This window comes from Vulpes vulpes, chromosome X (genome assembly GCF_048418805.1).
Source record: "Vulpes vulpes isolate BD-2025 chromosome X, VulVul3, whole genome shotgun sequence".
NCBI classification, from domain to species: Eukaryota; Metazoa; Chordata; class Mammalia; order Carnivora; family Canidae; genus Vulpes; species Vulpes vulpes.
Window position 1 is genome coordinate 56,011,466 of NC_132796.1, and position 19,694 is coordinate 56,031,159.

A 19,694-nucleotide genomic window follows, 5' to 3' on the forward strand; every position below is an offset into this window, starting at 1 on the left:
GTATGCATAGGATGTTGTACATCAACCTAATGACAACAACAAATAAAAAGCCTATAATGTATATGGAAAAATAAAAAGAGAGGAATTCAACCATATCACTAAAGAATATGATAACACCACAGGAGAAAGAGCAAGAAAGAAAGGAACAGAGAACTACAAAACAACCAAAAAACAAGTAACAAATGTCAATAACTAGATATCTATCAAGAATTACTTTGATTAGGGATCGCTGGGTGGCTCAATGGTTTAGAGCCTGCCTTTGGCCCAGGGCGTGATCCTGGAGTCCCAGGATCAAGTCCCACGTTGGGCTTCATGCATGGAGCCTGCTTCTCCCTCTGCCTGTATCTCTACCTCTCTCTGTGTGTGTGTCTCTTGTGAATAAATAAATAAATTCTTTTTAAAAAAAAGAGTTACTTTGAATGTAAATGAACTGAATGCTCCAATCAAAAGATATGGGATGACTGACTGCACAAAAATAACACATGCCATATGATCTCACTCATATGTGGAATGTAAGAAACAAAATAAACAAGCATAGGGGAAAAAAAGAGAAAGGAAAACCAAGAAACAGAGGTTTAATTATACAAAACAAACGGATTGATGGCTACCAGAGGAGAGGTTAGTGGGGACATGGGTTAATAGGTGATTGAGATTAAGGAATACACTTGTGATGAGCACAGGGTGATGTATGAAATTGTTGAATCACTATATAATACATATGAAACTAACATTATACTGTATGTTAACTAACTGGAATTTAAATAAAAAACATTGTTAAATAAATAACTAATACACATTTATATGCTATGTACAAAAGACTCAGTTTAGACCTAAAGAAAAATGCAGATTAAAAGTGAAGGGGTAGAAAAACATTTATCATACAAATGGAAGTGAAAGAAAGCTAGGATAGCAATACTGATATCAAACAAAATGAACATTAAGACAAAGAATGTGGGCAGCCCTGGTGGCCCAGCAGTTTGGCACCACCTTTGGCCCAGGGTGTGATCCTGGAGACCTGGGATCGAGTCCCATGTCGGGCTCCCTGCATGAAGCCTGCTTCTCCCTCTGCCTGTGTCTCTGCCTCCCCCTCTCTCTCTGTCTCTCATGAATAAATAAATAAAATATTTTAAATAAATAAATAAATAAATCAAAGACTGTAACAAGAGACAAGAAGGACACTATATAATCATAAAGGGAATAATCCAATAATACATACCAACAATAAGTATTTATGTACCCAATATGGGAGTATACAAATATATAAAACAGTTAATAACAAACATAAAGCAATTAAGTGATAATAATACAATAATAGTAGATGACTTTAACACTCAACTTACAACAACTGGCAGATAATCTAAACAGAACATCATTAAAGCAACAATGGCTTTGAATAACATGTTGGAAGATAGATTTAACAGATATATTCAGAATATTCTATCCAAAAGCAGCAGAATATACATTCTTTTCAAGTGCACATGAAGCATTCTCCAAAATAGATCACATGGTAGGCAAAAAAAATGAAGCCCATCAAATTCAAAGAGATTGAAATAATATTCATCTTTTTAAACCACAACAATATGAAACTAGAAATCAACCACAAAAAAAAATCTAAAAGGTCACAGATACATGGTGACTAAATAACACGTGACTAAACAATGAATGGGTCAGTCAAGAAATTAAGAGGAAACAAAAAATATATGGAGAGAGAGGTAAGATGGTGGAGGAGTAGGGCAACCCTAAGCTTGCCTCCTCCCTTGAACACAGCTAGATAAATATGAACTCATTCTGAACATCCAAAAAACTGAACATAAGTCTTATAGAAGAAAGCTTCACATCTACAAACTGGAAAAAAGATCCAAGGAAGCAGGCCAAAACACCTTCCTTTATTTATCTTATTTTATTTTTAATTTATTTTATTTTTATTTTTATTTTGCACCAAAATGAAAACATGTAAGAAATCAGCAGAAAATAAAGAACAGGAAGAAATGATGGGCAGAGATTTAATACACACAGGTATAAGTAAGATATCAGGACTAGATTTAAAACAATAATTATAAGGATACTAACTGGGCCTGAAAAAGGTATAGAAGACAGTAGAGAATACCTTACTGCAGAGATAGAGAAATTAAAATCTAGTCAGACCAGAATTTAAAATGCTGTAACACAGATGCAAACCCAAATGGAGCCATAAATACAGGGATGGAAAAAGACAAAGGATGAATCAGTGATGTACAAGATAAAATTATGGAAAATAATGAAGCTAAAAAGAAGAGGGTAACAAAGCTAATGGATAATGAAGGTAGACTTAGGGAAACTAGTGACTTATTAAAGTGGAATAACACTCGCATCAAAGGAGTCCCAGAAGAGGAAGACAAAGTAAAGGGACCAAAAGTTTTATTTGAGCAGATTATAACTGAAAATTTCCCCAGTCTAGGGAAGGAAACAGACATCAAAATCCAAGATGCATAGAGAATTCCCATTAAATTCAACAAAAGCCAATCATCACCAAGACATACCACAGTCAAATTAACAAAATACACAGAAAAGGAAAGAATCCTGAAAGCAGCAAAGAAAAAAAAGTTCTTAACCTAGAAGAGAAGACAGATGAGGTTCATAGCACACCTGTCCACAGAAACATAGCAGGTCAGAAGAAAGTAACAGGATATATTCAATGTGCTGAATGGGACAAAAATATTCACCCAAGAATACTTCATCCAACAAGGCTGTCATTCAGAATATAGGGAGAGATAGAGTTTCCCAAACAAAAACTAAAGAAATTCATGACCACTAAACCAGCCCTGAGAGGAATATTAAAGGAGACTGACTCTATGAAAGGGCAAATGTAGCCATACTTATAAGAGACAAACTAGATTTTAAACCAAAGACTGTACAAGAGATGAAGAAGGGCATTATAGCATAATTAAGGGGTTTATCCATCAAGAAGATCTAACAATTGTACATATTTATGCCTCCAACAAGAGATCACCAAAATATATAAAACAATGAATAACAAACATAAAGAAAATCATTAATAACAATACAATAATAGTAGGATACTTTAACACCCCACTTACAGCAGTGAGCAGATCACCTAAGCAGAAAATCAACAAAGAAACAATGGCTTTGAAGGACACACTGGACCAGATGAACTTAACAGATATATTCAGAACACTTCATCCTCAAGCAGCAGAATACATATTCTTTTCGAGAGCACATTTAACATTATCCACAATAGATAACATTCTGGGTCACAAATCAGCCCTCAAGGAAACAAAACATGAGAGACTCCTAACTCTGGGAAACAAACAAACGGTTGCAGAAGGGGAGGTGGGTGGGGGGTTGGGGTAACTGGGTGACAGGCACTGAGGAGGGCACTTGATGGGATGAGCACTTAATGTTATACTGTATGTTGGAAAATCGAACTTCAAGAAAAACAAATAAAAAAAATAAATCAGCCCTCAAAAAGTACAAAATGATTGAGATCATATGATGTATATTTTCAGACTTTAAACACCCCCCCCCCCGCACACACACACAGCAGTGGAAAGAGATCATCTAAGCAGAAGATCAACAAGGACAAAAGGGCTTTGAATGACACACTGGAACACATGGACTTAAAAGATATATTCAGAAGATTTCATCCTCAAAGCAGCAAAATACACATTCTTTTCAAGTGCACATGGAACATTCTCCAGAATAGAGCACGTACTGGGTCACAAATCAGGGCTGAGGAAGTACAAAAAGATCAAGATCATACCATACATATTATCAGACCATATGAAAATTGAATTCAACCACAAGAAAAAAAATGTGGAAGCTTAAAGGAGTTTAAAGAACATACTATTGAGAGGAATCACACAGAGGAAGACAGAGACATGGCCAACACGCACATGAGAAAATGCTCCGCATCACTTGCCATCAGGGAAATACAAATCAAAACCACACCAGTGAGAATGGGGAAAATTAACAAAGCAGGAAACCACAAATGTTGGAGAGGATGCGGAGAAAAGGGAACCCTCTTACACTGTTGGTGGGAATGTGAACTGGTGCAGCCGCTCTGGAAAACTGTGTGGAGGTTCCTCAAAGAGTTAAAAATAGATCTTCCCTATGATGCAGCAATTGCACTGCTGGGGATTTACCCCAAAGATACAGATGCAATGAAACGCGGGGACACCTGCACCCCGATGTTTATAGCAGCAATGTCCACAGTAGCCAACCTGTGGAAGGAGCCTCGGTGTCCATCGAAAGATGAATGGATAAAGAAGCTGTGGTATATGTATACAATGGAATATTACTCAGCCACTAGAAATGACAAATACCACCATTTGCTTCAACGTGGATGGAACTGGAGGGTATTATGCAGAGTGAAGTAAGTCAGTCGGAGAAGGACAAACATTATATGGTCTCATTCATTTGGGGAATATAAAAAATAGTGAAAGGGTATAAAAGGAAAAGGTGAGAAAATGAGTGGGAAAAGTCAGAAAGGGAGACAGAACATGAGAACTCCTAACTCTGGGAAACGAACAAGGGGTGGTGGAAAGGGAGGTGGGCGGGGCTTTGGGTGACTGGGTGATGGGCACTAAGGGGGGCACTTGGCAGGATGAGCACTAGGTGTTATGTTATATGTTGGCAAGTTGAACTCCAGTAAAAAAAATAATAATAATAAATTAATTAATTAAAATATCCTCATAATATCCTTATCCTTGTAAGTTTCTAGGAATTTGTCCATTTCTTCCAGATTGACCAGTTTGTTGGCATATAATTTTCATAATATTTTCTTAAAATCATTTGTTTCTCTGTGGTGTTGGTTTTGATCTTTCCTCTTTCATTCATGATTTCATTTATTTTGTTCAATTCTCTACTCTTTTTGATAAGTCTGACTAAGGCTTTATTAATTTTATTAATTCTTTGGGAGAACCCAGCTCTTAGTTTCCTTGATTTGTTCTACTGGGGTTTTTGTTTCCATATCATTTATTTCTACTTTTATGTTTATTATTTCCCTTCTTCTGCTGGCTTTAGGCTTTATTAGATGTTCCTTTTCTAGCTTCTTTAAGTGTAAGTTTAGTTTGTATATATGAGACTTTTCTTTCTTCTTGAGGTAGGCCTGTGGTTCCCTGTTAGAACTGCCTTTGCTGCATCCCAACAGTTTTGGACTATCATGTTTTCTTTTTCATTTGCTTCAATGTGCTTTTTAATTTCTTCTTTAATTTCCTGGTTGGCCCATTCATTATTTACTAGCATGTTCTTTTTAAAAATTTAATTAATAAAAATGTACATAAATCTTTTGCATTTCTATGCACCAATAAGGAAGCATCAGAAAGAGAGATCAAAGAATCAATCACATTTACAATTGCACCAAAGCCCATAAGATATGTAGGAATGCACCTAACCTAAGAGGTAAAAGATATGTACTCTGAAAACTAGAACACTTAGGAAAGAAATTGAAGAGGAAACAAAGAAATGGAAAGGCATTCCATGCTCATGGATTGGAAGAACAAACTTTGATAAAATGTCTATACTACCCAAAACAATCTATGCGTTCAGTGCAATCCTTATCAAAATATGACCAGCATTTTTCACAGAGCCAGAACAAACAATCCTAAAATATGTATGGAGTTAGAAAAGATCCTGAAGAGCCAAAGCAATCCTGAAAAAAGAGAAACAAAACTGTAGGCAATATGATACCAGAGTTCAACTATATGACAAAACTGTAGTCATCAAGATGGTATGATAATCGCACAAAAACAGACACATAGATCAATGGAACAGAATAATGGACCCACAACTATATGGTCAACTAATCTTCAACAAAGCAAGAAGGAATATCCAATGAGGGGAAAAAGTCTCTTCAATAAATGGTGCTAGGAAAATTGAACAACCATATGTAGAAGAATGAAACTAGACCATTCTCTTACATCATACACAAAGATAAACTCAAAATGGATGAAATATCTAAATGTGAGACAAGAATCCATCAAAATCCTAGAGGAGAACACAGGCAGCAACCTCTCTGACATCAGCCATAACAATTTCTTACTAGACTCTTTGCCAGAAGTAAGGAAAACAAATGCAAAAATGAACTACTAGGACTTCATCAAGATAAAAAGCTTCCGCACAATGAAGGAAACAATCAACAAAACTAAAAAGTAACCTCCAGAATGAGACAAGATATTTGTAAATGACATATCTGACAAATGGTTAGTATCCAAAATCTATAAGGAACTTATCAAATTCAATGCCCAAAAATCAAATAATCCAGTCAAGAAATGGGCAGAAACATGAATAGACATTTTTCCAAAGAAGATATCCAGATGGCTAACAGAAATGTGAAAAGCTCCTCAACAACACTCATCATCAGGGAAATAGAAATAAAAACCATGATGAGACACCACCTCACACCTGTCAGAATGGCTAACATTCTGGAAACAACAGATGTTGGTGAGGATGCAGATAAAGGGGAAACTCTTGCACTTTTGGTGGGAATGCAAACTGGTGCAGCAACTCTGAAGAACAATTTGGAGGTTCCTCAAAAAGTGAAAAATATAACTACCTATGATCCAGCAATTGCACTGCTAGATTTTTACCCCAAGGATACAGAAATACAGATTCTAAGGGGCATGTGCACCTCAATGTTTATAGCAGCATTGTCAGCAATAGCCAAACTATGGAAAGAGCCCATGTGTCCCTCGAATGATGAATGGATAAAGAAAAGGTTATATAGGAGAAGGGGCAAGATGGCGGAAGAGTAGGGTCCCCAAATCACCAGTCCCCACCAAATTACCCAGATAACTTTCAAATCATCCTGAAAATCTACGAATTCGGCCTGAGATTTAAAGAGAGAACAGCTGGAATACTACGGTGAGAAGAGTTCACGCTTCTATCAAGGTAGGAAGAAGGGGGAAAAGAAATAAAGAAACAAAAGGCATCCAAGGGGGAGGGGCCCTGCGAGGAGCCGGGCTAAGGCAGGGGCGAGTGTCCCCAGGACAGGAGAGCCCCGTCCCGGAGAAGCAGGAGCTGCACCAATCTTCCCCGGCGGAAAGGGGCTCGCAGGGAGTTAGAGCAGGACTCAGGAGGGCGGGGATGCCCTCGGGCTCCCGGGGACACTAACAGACACCTGTGCGCCCAGGGGAGTGCACTGAGCTCCATGAAGGGCTACAGAGCAAGCACGCATTGACCCGGGAGCAGCTCGGCGGTGGCTCCGGCAGAGGAAGAAGCTCCCTGCGGAGGAGGCTGCGCGGCTCCGGGGAGCAGCTCGGAGGGGCTCGGGTGGCAGCTCCGCAGAGAGGGGGCCTTGCGGCCGGGAGTGCGAATCCAACAGCGCAGGCCCAGGAGCACTGGGAGCTGGGACACAACCCAGGATCCGGCCTCCCCCCGGGACAGGCCGAGACCCAGAGGGCCCAGGACAGCAAAGACTCTCCTGCCCGGAGCTGAGCAGATCAGCAGCCCCGCCCCCGGAGCATCTAGGCCCCTGCAGACCTAGAGCTCTGTAGCTACTGCGGGAGCTGAATCCAGGGCTCCAGAGCTGGCCGCCGCCAGGGTGGTTGTTCCTCCTGGGGCCTCACGGGGTAAACAACTCCCACTGAGCCCTGGGCCAGGCAGGGGGCTGAGCAGCTCCCCCAAGTGCTAACACCTGAAAAACAGCACAACAGGCCCCTCCCCAGAAGACCAACTAGACGGACAAGTTCCAGGGGTCGTCAAGGGACTTAAAGTATACAGAAACAGAAGATACTCCCCGATGTTTTTTTTTTTCCTTTTTGATTTGTTTGCTTCCCCCACCCTTTTTATTCCCTTTCTTTTTATTTCTCTTTTTCTTCTCTTTTTTTATCTTCCTTTTTTCTTTTTTCTTTTTCTCATTTCTTTCCTTCTTTCTCTCCTCTCTTTTTCTACTTTTCCCAATACAACGTGTTTTTGGCCACTCTGCACTGAGCAAAATGACTAGAAGGAAAACCTCACCTCAAAAGAAAGAATCAGAAACAGTCTTCTCTCCCACAGAGTTATAAAGTCTGGATTACAATTCAATGTCAGAAAGCCAATTCAGAAGCACTATTATACAGCTACTGGTGGCTCTAGAAAAAACCATAAAGGACTCAAGAGACTTTATGACTGCAGAATTTAGATCCAATCAGACAGAAATTAAAAATCAATTGAATGAGATGCAATCCAAACTACAAGTCCTAATGACGAGGGTTAACGAGGTGGAAGAACGAGTGAGTGACATAGAAGACAAGTAGATGGCAAAGACGGAAACTGAGGAAAAAAGAGACAAACAATTAAAAGACCATGAGGATAGATTAAGGGAAAGAAACGACAGCCTGAGGAAGAAAAACCTACGTTTAATTGGGGTTCCCTAGGGCGCCGAAAGGGACAGAGGTCCAGAATATGTATTTGAACAAATCATAGCTGAAAACTTTCCTAATCTGGGAAGGGAAACAGGAATTCAGATGCAGGAAATAGAGAGATCCCACCCTAAATTCAATAAAAACCGTACAACACCTCGACATTTAATAGTTAAGCTTGCAAATTACAAAGATAAAGAGAAGATCCTTAAAGCAGCAAGAGACAAGAAATCCCTGACTTTTATGGGGAGGAGTATTAGGGTAACAGTAGACCTCTCCACAGAGACCTGGCAGGCCAGAAAGGGCCTAAATGAGAAGAACATGCAACCAAGAATACTTTATCCAGCAAGGCTCTCATTCAAAATGGAAGGAGAGATAAAGAGCTTTCAAGACAGGGAGGAACTGAAAGAATATGTGACCACCAAACCACCAAACCACCTTTGCAAGATATTTTAAGGGGGACTCTTAAAATTCCCCTTTAAGAAGAAGTCCAGTGGAACAATCCACAAAAACAAGGACTGAATAGATATCATGATGACACTAAACTCATATCTTTCAATAGTAACTCTGAACGTGAACAGGCTTAATGACCCCATCTCAAAAGGCGCAGGGTTTCAGACTGGATAAAAAAGCAGGACCCATCTATTTGCTGTCTACAAGACACTCATTTTAGACAGAAGGACCCCTACAGCCTGAAAATAAAAGGTTGGAGAACCATTTACCACTCAAATGGTCCTCAAAAGAAAGCAGGGAGGAGGGGTAGCCATCCTTATATAAGATAAACTAATTTACCCCGAAGACTGTAGTGAGAGATGAAGAGGGACACTATCTCATACTCAAAGGATCTATCCAACAAGAGGACTTAACAATCCTCAATATATATGCCCCGAATGTGGGAGCTGCCAAATATTTAAATCGATTAATAACCAAAGTGAAGAAATACTAACATAATAATACACTTATACCTGGTGACTTAAATCTAGCTCTTTCTATACTCGATAGGTCTTCTAAGCACAACATCTTCAAAGAAACGACAGCTTTAAATGATACACTGGACCAGATGGACTTCACAGATATCTACAGAACTTTACATCCAAACTCAACTGAATACACATTCTTCTCAAGTGCACATGGAACTTTCTCCAGAATAGACCACATACAGGGTCACAAATCGGGTCTGAACCGATACCAAAAGATTGGGATCGTCCCCTGCATATTCTCAGACCATAATGCCTTGAAATTAGAACTAAATCACAACAAGAAGTTTGGAAGGACCTCAAACACATGGAGGTTAAGGACCATCCTGCTAAAAGATGAAAGGGTCAACCAGGAAATTAAGGAAGAATTTAAAAGATTCATGGAAACTAATGAGAATGAAGATACAACCGTTCAAAATCTTTGGGAGGCAGCAAAAGCAGTCCTGTGGGGGAAATACATAGCAATGCAGGCATCCATTCAAAAACTGGAAAGAACTCAAAAACAAAAGCTAACCTTACACATAAACGAGCTAGAGAAAAAACAGCAAATAGATCCTACACCCAGCAGAAGAAGAGAGTTAATTAAGATTCGAGCAGAACTCAATGAAATCGAGACCAGAAGAATTGTGGAATAGATCATCAAAACCAGGAGTTGGTTCTTTGAAAGAATTAATAAGATAGATAAACCATTAGCCAGCCTTATTAAAAAGAAGAGAGAGAAGACTCAAATTAATAAAATCATAAATGAGAAAGGAGAGATCACTACCAACACCAAGGAAATACAAACGATTTTAAAAACATATTATGAACAGCTATACGCCAATAAATTAGGCAATCTAGAAGAAATGGATGCATTCCTAGAAAGCCACAAACTACCAAAACTGGAACAGGAAGAAATAGAAAACCTGAACAGGCCAATAACCACGGAGGAAATGGAAGCAGTCATCAAAAACCTCCCAAGACACAAAAGTCCAGGGCCAGATGGCTTCCCAGGGGAATTCTATCAAACGTTTAAAGAAGAAACCATATCTATTCTTCTAAAGCTGTTTGGAAAGACAGAAACAGATGGAGTACTTCCAAACTTGTTCTATGAGGCCAGCATCACCTTAATTCCAAAACCAGACAAAGACCCCACCAAAAAGGAGAATTACACACCAATATCCCTGATGAACATGGATGCAAAAATTCTCAACAACATACTAGCCAATAGGATCCAAAAGTACATTAAGAAAATTATTCACCATGACCAAGTAGGATTTAACCCCGGGACACAAGGCTGGTTAAACACTAGTAAAACAATCAGTGTGATTCATCATATCAGCAAGAGAAAAACCAAGAACCATATGATCCTCTCATTAGATGCAGAGAAAGCATTTGACAAAGGACAGCATCCATTCCTGATCAAAACTCTTCAGAGTGTAGGGATAGAGGGAACACTCCTCAACATCTTAAAAACCATCTACGAAAAGCCCACAGCAAATATCATTCTAAATGGGGAACCACTGGGAACCTTTCCCCTAAGATCAGGAACAAGACAGGGATGTCCACTCTCACCACTGCTATTCAACATAGTACTAGAAGTCCTAGCCTCAGCAATCAGAAAACAAAAAGACATTAAAGGCATTCGAATTGGCAAAGAAGCAGTCAAACTCTCCCTCTTCGCCGATGACATGATACTCTACATAGAAAACCCAAAAGACTCCACCCCAAGATTGCTAGAACTCATACAGCAATTTGGTAGCGTGGCAGGATACAAAATCAATGCACAGAAGTCAGTTGCATTTCCATACAGTAACAATGAGACTGAAGAAAGAGAAATTAAGGAGTCAATCCCGTTTACAATTGCACCCAAAAGCATAAGATACCTAGGAATAAACCTAACCAAAGAGGTAAAGGATCTATACCCTAAAAACTATAGAACACTTCTGAAAGAAATTGAGGAAGACACAAAGAGATGGAAAAATATTCCATGCTCATGGATTGGCAGAATTAATATTGTGAAAATGTCAATGTTACCCAGGGCAATTTACATGTTTAATGCAATCCCTATCAAAATACCATGGACTTTCTTCAGAGAGTTAGAATAAATTATTTTAAGATTTGTGTGGAATCAGAAAAGACCCTGAATAGCCAGGGGAATTTTTAAAAAGAAAACCATACCTGGGGGCATCCCAATGCCAGATTTCAGGTTGCACTACAAAGCTGTGGTCATCGAGACAGTGTGGTACTGGCACAAAAACAGACACATAGATCAATGGAACCGAATAGAGACCCAGAAGTGAACCCTGAACTTTATGGTCAACTAATATTTGATAAAGGAGGAAAGACTATCCATTGGAAGGAAGACAGTCTCTTCCATAAATGCTGTGAGAAAATTGGACATGCACATGCAGAAGAATGAATCTAGACCACTCTCTTTCACCATACACAAAGATAAACTCAAAATGGATGAAAGATCTAAATGTGAGACAAGATTCCATTAAATCCTAGAGGAGAACACAGGCAACACCCTTTTTGAACTCAGCCACAGTAACTTCTTGCAAGATACATCCACAAAGGCAAAAGAAACAAAAGCAAAAATGAACTATTGGGACTTCATCAAGATAAGAAGCTTTTGCACAGCAAAGGATACAGTCACAAAAGCTAAAAGACAACCTACAGAATGAGAGACGATATTTGCTAATGACGTGTCAGATAATGGGCTAGTTTCCAAGATCTATAAAGAACTTATTAAATTCAACACCAAAGAAACAAACAATCTAATCATGAAATGGGAAAAAGACATGAAGAGAAATCTCACAGAGGAAGACCTAGACATGGCCAACATGCACATGAGAAAATGCTCTGCATCACTTGCCATCAGGGAAATACAAATCCTAACCACAATGAGATACCACCTCACACCAGTGAGAATGGGGAAAATTAACAAGGCAGGAAACCACAAATGTTGGAGAGGATGCAGAGAAAAGGGAACCCTCTTACACTGTCGGTGGGAATGTGAACTGGTGCAGCCACTCTGGAAAACTGTGTGGAGGTTCCTCAAAGAGTTAAAAATAGACCTCCCCTACGACCCAGCCATTGCACTGTTGGGGATTTACCCCAAAGATACAGATGCAATGAAACGTCGGGACACCTGCACCCCAATGTTTCTAGCAGCAATGGCCACAATAGCCAAAATGTGGAAGGAGCCTCGGTGTCCATCGAAAGATGAATGGATAAAGAAGATGTGGTTTATGTATACAATGGAATATTACTCAGCCATTAGAAACAACAAATACCCACCATTTGCTTCAAGGCTGATGGAACTGTAGGGTATTATGCTGAGTGAAGTAAGTCAATCGGAGAAGGACAAACATTATATGTTCTCATTCATTTGGGGAATATAAATAATAGTGAAAGGGAATATAAGGGAAGGGAGAAGAAATGTGTGGGAAATATCAGAAAGGGAGACAGAACATAAAGACTCCTAACTCTGGGAAACGAACTAGGGGTGGTGGAAGGGGAGGAGGGCCGGGGGTGGGGGTGATTGGGTGACGGGCACTGAGGGGGACACCTGACGGGATGAGCACTGGGTGTTATTCTATATGTTGGTGAATTGAAGACCAATAAAAATAAATTTATTATAAAAAAGAAAAGGTTATATATATATATATATATATATATATATATATATATATATATACATATATATATTTCACTCTATGCAAAATTTAAGAAACAAAACAAATGTGCAAAGGGGAGAGAGAGAGATAAAGAGAGAGACAAAGACGGAGAGAGACAGAGTCAGAGAGAGAAACCAGGAAACAGACTCTTACATATAGAGAACTACCTATTGATTTCCTGAGGGGGTGAGCTGGGGAATGGGTGAAATAGGTGATGGGGATTGAGGAGGGCACTTGTCATGATAAGCACTGTGTGATGTGTGAAATTGTTGCATCAGTATATTGTACACCTGAAACTATTATAACACTTTATGTTAACTGGAATCAAAATAAAATCTTTTATAAAATAAAAGAGAATATAATGTTTTCTTGGATTGTTGGTCTGCTTTTGATTAGAAATTGTAAACGAAGTTTTTTTCTTTACTTATCCAGAAAAAACAAAGTTTCAATGTTTTTTCTTCATCAGGTCTTTAATTACTCAAAAAAACCAAATCTTTTTAATATTAAAAGAGGTAAGGTTTGCTAACAAACTATATATCCTATTGTAGAATCTCTTATGGCCACCTTGGTTAAGCAGATAATCAACTTTTACATTTTGCAATGATCTGTGATCCTATTTAGTCATGTGCCTTGAAACTTCCTAATATTTTTAATAGACGTCCCAGAAAACAGACTTCCAGAAAGATTCAGAATAAAGTCTTTTTGACTAATTAGGATTATTTATTTGGTACATTAAATTATATGGGAAGCATGTCAAACAAATAATGATAAATCTTTTTAGTTTCTATTATGTGGTAAATGTTGTAACTGTTCCAGACACTATATAATATTTCTAAAATGTTAATATATCTTGGTATAATATCATCACTTAAGGCCTAATTATTAAAACATTATGTGTAATAAAAATAACTAAATTTCCTTTTCACCTGCATTATAATGAATCCTCATCAGATGTTAACCATTTGATGGTTAACAAACATCAACAGATGTTTGTTCTCAAAAGATGTTTGTTCTTAAAAGATGTTTAGTTTTTAAAATCATTAAGAACTAAAACATCAGATGTTGTCCATTTTTGAGTCTTTTGTCACTTACAGTTACTATTCTGCTGCATGCACAAAATATGTTTCAGCCTCAAGAAGTTTTATGAAAAGTACTTTTGACAAAAATGGGCTCCTGATATCCTTAAGATCATAAAACTAAACTGAGAATTTCCAGAACTAATGGAAAAGCTGCATTCAAACAGAACAGTATTTAATAACATGGGACTAAATGAATTAAGGAAGATGACTATAATTTTTTATAACACTTGTTTGAAATATTGCTGATTCTCTAATGTATGCTCTTCTAGATTTAAGGAAACTTTTTCTCTTGGTAAAATAGTCCTTTAACACTTAAATTGAAGCATTTATCTTTTCTCCCTATCTGAACCCTCCAGAACTCAGAAACTGTCATCAAGTATTCTTCTTTTCATGGCAATTAAAATTATTTGTAAAAGCTCAAAAATAATCTGTTCTCCTTGCAACAGGATATCTTTGGAAACATTGGTTATATAACCAAGGCTTTCACTGGAATGTCATATTTGAGGGAGACATACATAAACTCAGCTATGACCAGACAGCTTTAAAGAACTAAAGTTGACTCCATGGAGCCAATAGAGTCCTTCAAAAATACTGGCCTGATTCTTTGCTTAGAGTTCCCTGTAGCCTTACCAGGTGAGTAACGAATGTCACTTCCTGGCTAGTGCAGGAGCCTCAAGATCTTTGGGGGACCTTAAAAGAAGAGGAATTCACTCAAATCTACAGGTATTGCAGGAAAGTCTAATGGCAAACATTTGTCTTGGCTTCTGGCCTTAAAAAGCTGTTAAAAGCTCAATCTGAAATTCCTTATGAAAAATTCTAGCAATGTAGACCTTTAAAAATCTATATAGTCAATCACTATTCTTGCTGTACATAAGTAAATAATTAGGCCAAGATTATTAAAACTAGTTATATTTAATAATCAAATTTATCTTAATTTGGCTATCTTTGACAGGAATGAAGGAGACTTTAGAGAGAAAGATTGTATTTTAATAACACACCTTTGTGGATGTTAGATTCTAGTTCTGATTAATTATCTTTGAGTATTTGTTGCTTGCCTATAAAATTGGACTGGATACTGAATTCTTCTGGTTTTCTCAAATATCTATAACTTTCAACTAAAGCTTCCAATCTTCTCCCATTATCTTATCTTAAAATCATTAAGAACTAAAACTGTCTTTTGTACTGAAGCCCTACAAAATGAAGCTAGACAACTTGAAATAAACCTCAGAGAAATTGTCACAATAGCTCACACATAGACAATCTTCATGCCTGTTGCTATATGAGTCACTCAAAAGTATTACCAAAGATGTTGAACTACAAACTGGAAAAATCCATCAGATTGCTTCTGACTGCTCCAGACTCATCTGAGGATGCTTTGAGCCTGACATCTAGAAGTCTTCTCACTGGCATCACTCAGGACTCAAACTTGGGTTTATAATCTGCTAGAACTATTAACCTGTGTTTTTCTTTTGTTTCCATAGAAATGCCTCTTATTAATTACCTGATTGGTTGCTGAACAAAGCATACTATATGGTGACTAACACCACTTGTAGCCCTTATATTAACTTCTCCTGGGAAATAAGAATCAGGAAAGCCTTCGTGGCTCAGCGGTTGAGTGTTTGCCTTTGACTCAGGGCATGATCCTGGGATCAGGGATCAAGTCCCACATCAGGCTCCCTGCATGAAGCCTGCTTATCCCTCTGCCTCTGTCTCTGCATCTCTCTCTGTGTGTCTCTCATGAATAAATTAATCAAATATTAAAAAAATAAATAAGAAGGGAATAAAGGGGAAAGGAGAAAAAATGAGTGGGAAATATCAGAAAGGGAGACAACATGAGAGACGTCTAACTATGGGAAACGAACAAGGGGGGGTGGAAAGGGAGGTGGGCGGGGAGTGGGGGTGACTGGGTGACGGGCACTGAGGGTGGCACTTGATGGGATGAGCACTGGGTGTTATGCTATATGCTGGCAAATTGAACTCCAATAAAAAAAAAGAATCAACATAAATAAAATGAAACAAAAAGCTACTTTATTACAAGAAGCCTTTGACCACCATACTCCCCTTTTCCAGGTGGCTGAGACTGGTTTACTGATCTAGTCTCTTGGACATAACATCAATATCAATCAATTTTAGAGGAAATGATAAAACTGAGTTTGACTATATTGTTACTATTCCTTGGCATATAGTTGGGGATAAAACTAATAATATCAAAAAGTGTCAAACTATGCAGAAAACATATCCAAGTTCTCAGATAAGGAACTACCTTTGACATGTCAAATCCTTCCATTCCACAGCCCCTACTGTACCCTTATTCAGCTTGAAGCAGTTACAGAAGATAGACCTCCATCCGTGTTCCACAGAAATGTAATAAAAGATTGACAATGAGACCTGCAATTCTTCAGATTGAGGAATGATCATAACTCCATGGGCAGGGAGGGTATTGAAATTGTGCCCCATAGGGTTAATGAGATTGAAACTAGTGGAAAAGTTAAAGCTTGTTTTTCAGAGAACTATTCCTTCCTAATCAGCTACTATGTGTTTTTAGACCCCACCAATAAACTCACTAGCTCTCTGTGCAAAAGCGTGGACTCAAGGTGAACTGATATGGTTCCAGCCTAGGAACAAGCAAGGCCCTGCATTCCTTACCCAAGACAATAATCCTAAGGCCCAGCCAGGTTATACCTGCTCTTGGAGCATGCCCATAACCCCTTCTCCTTGTGCTAAATTAATCTCCTGACATCAGGAACTGAACTGTGCCTTGTTCTTATGTTAAATCTCAAAGTAAAAAAAGGATTATATGCCTCAAAGTAAACAAGGGATTATATGCTGCATATGTTTGCTCAGTGTGCATGCTCCCTCTTTTCTTATGAATAATCATAAATTTCTATACCCTTTTATCAAGACGTATGTAAAGGATTCTTTTGATTTTTTTCTCTCCTGTCCATCTATTCCAATGTTGCACTGGTTCCTTCAAATTTTACTTCTTGGAATTCTTTAATACCATGTACCTTTGTTATAAATGTCATACCAAATGTAAAACTAGACATTCTGGTCCAAGAACATGTACTATGTCTCTCTCTCTCTCTCTCTCTCTCTCTCTCTCTCTCTCTATATATATATATATATATATATATATATATATATATATAATCTTAAGACATTTACCAAAGTCAAAATGACTCATCAAAACATGGGCTCAATGTGTGCCCTGAGCACACATTGTATGTCTGCTTCACTTTGATAAAAAAAAAAAAAAGGAGGGGGACTTTCCAAACAAAAACATAAGAAAAACACAGAAGCATTCCTGGTTCCCATAAGATTAAAGTCATAGAGCCTTGCACCTACTAAAAACATAACAAAAATCTGTAACTTTTTGGAATATCCTTCATCATAATGATTTTTTAACTCTTTATGTAAAAAAAAAAACAACAACAACCTATAACCCTGCACCAAATGTTCCTTCCCAAGAGCACTCTCTTCTTTATGAATATCGTGTATCCCTGACCGCTGTCTCAACTTAAGCTCAAATAAAACTCTTTTCCTTTCTCTTTAAATTTTTAAAAAAGATTTGTCATTTTGTGTCAATAGCCTACTACATACATCATGGTAACAAACAAATACATAAGGATCTACTGTGTATCGAATACACTGCTGGGCATTAAGGGAAATAAAATGTAGATGCCGTCACTTTCCTTTACGCAGTTATAATGTAGGTTGAGAGATAATAGAAAGAAAACTGGCTTAGGAGTCAACAGATTTGGTTTTATTCAAATCACTTCTCTCCCCTTGATCTATTTCTCCATCAATAACATGAAAGAGGGTACGCTAGGATCTCCAAATTGCCCCACTAGCTCAAATACACTGTGGCTTTAAGTTTCTATGAGGAGAGGGGGATATGGGATCATTAATTTGTTTTGAAATGAAGATTTCAAGAAATTTCAAAAATAAGAATAATCATGTTCATTTTTTACTTCTAAACCAGACAAAGTCAGATACAAGCTGGAAACTCAAGACAGATTGAGTTTGTGAAAAATCAAGTGGGGTGAGTGAGCCTCCATTTCCCTTGATGGGTTTATAAATGGATGTCAAATCTTCCTTTGGAGATGATATCCTGTTTGACACCTGAAAAATTTCCCTTCTTCTCCACTCTCTGCAGCCTAATTTCTCAAATACTGCTGAAGAATTAGGTGAAAGGTAGGCCTTCTGTGGGATACTCAGTGAGCCAGTTGATGGAGCCCTAGTCATCCACTCCATCCACACCATCTCCTTCTGGCTTCCCAGAAGGTCTCTTTTTCTTTTATTAAGGTCTCATACATTACCTAGGTCAGTTTTTGCTGATTGTATTCTAATGCATGGGGTGGAGCTAAGACATACAGATGAAAATAATTAGTAAACAGGCTCAATATAATATGTTGTATTAATTCATTCAACAAGAATTTATTGAGCACCTAGCATGTGACCAAGAGTGAACAAGAAAGTCATAGTCACTGTTATAGACTTTACTTCAGTGACTAACCAAAAAAAAAAGGGTAAACCAAACTATGACTAAAACATCTGTAAATTATTATAAGTCCTATGAAGTAAACAAGATACTAAGAGAATGATATAGGAGCTACATTAGAGGACTCTGAAAGAGGTGACAGTTGTACTGAGACCCAAAGTATAAGAAAGATTCAGGCATGAGTAAAACATGAAGTTGATTAGTACAGGCAGAGAAACTCATGTACAAAGGCCCTGTGGTAGGAAGTAGCTTGGTGATTTAAGATAAGGCTAGTGTGGCTGGAACACAGTGGGTCCCAAGGAAAGTGGTAGGGCATAAAGCTAGTGAGATAGGCAGGGGACAGGTTACATAGGGGCTTTTTGGACTTTATTCCAAGTGAGATAGAAAGCCACTGGATGGTTTTAAGACAAAAATAACATGACCTGGCTTACGTTTTTAAATAACAGTGGATGCCATGTGCAAGATGGACAGTAGATACAAGGTATATGGATTTCTGTATGCAAATATAAGTAGATAACTAAGTGTGGAAGCAAGGATACAGTTCATGAAGTTGTTGCAATAGTCCAGCAGAAATTATGGTATCTTGGACCTGTATTGGCAGAGGTAGAAAAAAGTTAATGGGTTCAGCATATTTTAGAGGTAAGACCCAGAAACCTTAAATGAGGTATTAGACAAGGATTAAGGGAAGGAGTCAAGGAAGACTTCCAGGTTTCTGGTTTGAGAAGCTTTAGCCCAGAATTTCCCCTAAGAGCCAATCTGACCAAGAGAAAGAGCACAAATTCACCATAGTCCTCAGTAAGAGGCCGCAATATTTTTAAAATTTGTTTTATTTATTTGTTTTTTCACTATCTGGATTCCTTTTGAGGTGATTAGTAACTGCCTACACCTAGGCCAAACCACTGTCACCATTTTTAGGTCTATAACTTTTCTTTAAGTCTCACCTGCTTACAGATAATAATAGGGGTCACCTGACAGTAATAACCCCACATTTCATCAGATCTGGTTCATACCTGAATAATGCAAGACCTCAGGCCTTTGAAAACTTCTCCCAATCATTTCTAAGAGTCCTTGGGGGTATCTCACATGTGTTTACTACTAGTGCTCACACATTTTAGGTATCCAATTCCATAATTAGA